Source organism: Schistocerca cancellata, unplaced genomic scaffold, assembly GCF_023864275.1.
Source record: "Schistocerca cancellata isolate TAMUIC-IGC-003103 unplaced genomic scaffold, iqSchCanc2.1 HiC_scaffold_848, whole genome shotgun sequence".
NCBI lineage: Eukaryota > Metazoa > Arthropoda > Insecta > Orthoptera > Acrididae > Schistocerca > Schistocerca cancellata.
Window position 1 is genome coordinate 67501 of NW_026046859.1, and position 2500 is coordinate 70000.

Consider the following 2500-nt stretch of genomic DNA (forward strand, 5'->3'; position numbering starts at 1 on the left):
GGCTTAATCTTTGAGACAAGCATATGACTACTGGCAGGATCAACCAGGGAGCTGCGTCAACTAGAGCTGAGCAGCCGGCCGCCCGGGAGTGTGTCCCAGAGGCCCGCGCGAACACGCAAGCGTCCGCTCAATTATTCTGCAAACAGGAGGAGGCTGAGCTCCCCTGCACAATACACCTCGAAACCCTCTCAGGTCCCGGCGGCGCGCAGCGCCGTCCTAAGTACTTGGTCGGGTTCGAGAGAGGCGCAATCGCCCGGAGTTAGGCGAGTAGACGCTTTAGGTGCGACCACCCGTGCTCCCAACTGAGCTTGCCGCTGCCGACAGAGGCCCGGGAGCGTGCTGTCGTGGCATTGCCGGCGGGAGACAACACGCGCCACCTACGGTGACCGGCAGCTCCAACGCCAGCGCCACAGAAGGGCAAAGGCCCCACGTGGGTGCCGAAGCGAACTCTCCCAGCACAGCGCACGTGCCAACACGTCTGCACAACTGCGATACAAACCACCAGCGAGAACCGCTGGGGCGACCGAGCAGCAGACGGCGTCGCGGCGCCGAGTGCCGGGCGGCGGCGCATCCTCAACGCACACAGTCCTCAATCGGACCAGCACACTGCAGATGTCCACCGCGCTTCGCACCGGGCCGGCGAGGACCCACTTTGGCTGCACGGCGCCGCGCGCAGGGTGCCCCGGCGCGCAGCTGCGCCGCCTGCCGCGTCCGTCGGCCGGCGCGCCTGCCACTGGGCGCCCCCACCAGCCGGCTGTAGCGCGTGCGCCCACGCACCGCGCGGCCAGCACGCCGGGCGGCCCCCCCTCACCGGCCGGGGACAGTCCCACCCACCCACAGCCGCGTATCGCTTCACACCCAGATTCACATTCACGTTCGTTGGTATGGTGGGGACCGCTTCGTAGCTGTACCGATCGTTGCCCTCACAGATGTACCTCCAGCAAGGACAACCGCACCACAACGGGTTACCAGTTGTTCATTTGCGTAACGTCACCAGTAAACGTACACGTCCATCCCCGTTTGCAAAGTCAACTATTATTGCATGCCTGCCTGTCAGGTGTCAAGACACACTACATCCGCTCACATCCACGCAACAAAATGTGCCCGACTAGAGGGCACGTGGAAGGTGCCCCCGTACGTATGCGATGTCCACTGCGCGACCAACTGTCAACCGGCCTCTGTAGCATGTCGCAGATGTGGAACGCGGGGCACCGTGCTATCACATTGTGTGAGAAGAGACTACTACGTCTGCATACACGCGCCACTACATGAACAGACGGCTCATGCTGATCGCCATCCACTGCGTCCATTACTCCCACACGTCTCTATGGCGTACCACACTGCAATGCAGCTGTTATGGGGAGATGACACGTAGCTGTGTACACAACATTCTGAGTGGGTTGCGGTTGGACAATACATTACTGTAACGTGTCATATGCCAATTACAGAGCAGGGTAAGGCACAACTTGGGTTAGGTTAAGGCACAACTTGGGTTAGGTTAAGGCACAACTTGGGTTAGGTTAAGGCACAACTTGGGTTAGGTTAAGGCACAACTTGGGTTAGGTTAAGGCACAACTTGGGTTAGGTTAAGGCACAACTTGGGTTAGGTTAAGGCACAACTTGGGTTAGGTTAAGGCACAACTTGGGTTAGGTTAAGGCACAACTTGGGTTAGGTTAAGGCACAACTTGGGTTAGGTTAAGGCACAACTTGGGTTAGGTTAAGGCACAACGTGGGTTAGGTTAAGGCACAACGTGGGTTAGGTTAAGGCACAACGTGGGTTAGGTTAAGGCACAACGTGGGTTAGGTTAAGGCACAACGTGGGTTAGGTTAAGGCACAACGTGGGTTAGGTTAAGGCACAACGTGGGTTAGGTTAAGGCACAACGTGGGTTAGGTTAAGGCACAACGTGGGTTAGGTTAAGGCACAACGTGGGTTAGGTTAAGGCACAACGTGGGTTAGGTTAAGGCACAACTTGGGGGTAGATTGCGGTGCAAATTGCGTTACATTGCGGTGCAAATTGCGTTACATTGCGGTGCAAATTGCGTTACATTGCGGTGCAAATTGCGTTACATTGCGGTGCAAATTGCGTTACATTGCGGTGCAAATTGCGTTACATTGCGGTGCAAATTGCGTTACATTGCGGTGCAAATTGCGTTACATTGCGGTGCAAATTGCGTTACATTGCGGTGCAAATTGAGTTACATTGCGGTGCAAATTGCGTTACATTGCGGTGCAAATTGCGTTACATTGCGGTGCAAATTGCGTTACATTGCGGTGCAAATTGAGTTACATTGCGGTGCAAATTGAGTTACATTGCGGTGCAAATTGAGTTACATTGCGGTGCAAATTGAGTTACATTGCGGTGCAAATTGAGTTACATTGCGGTGCAAATTGAGTTACATTGCGGTGCAAATTGAGTTACATTGCGGTGCAAATTGAGTTACATTGCGGTGCAAATTGAGGTAGGTTAAGGTGCAACACAGGTTAGGTTAAGGTGCAA

At 55.2% G+C, this 2500-nt stretch overlaps 1 non-coding gene across 1 annotated transcript in view; it reads right to left on the bottom strand.

Moving 5' to 3' along the window:
* The window catches only part of LOC126147184 (small subunit ribosomal RNA), a 1909-nt gene extending 1859 nt beyond the window's left edge, over window positions 1-50 (bottom strand). Inside the window, exon 1 of the ribosomal RNA XR_007530055.1 lies at window positions 1-50. This exon is cut by the window's left edge and continues 1859 nt beyond it. This is a non-coding gene — a ribosomal RNA (small subunit ribosomal RNA).
* Between the last annotated feature and the right edge of the window lie 2450 nt (window positions 51-2500).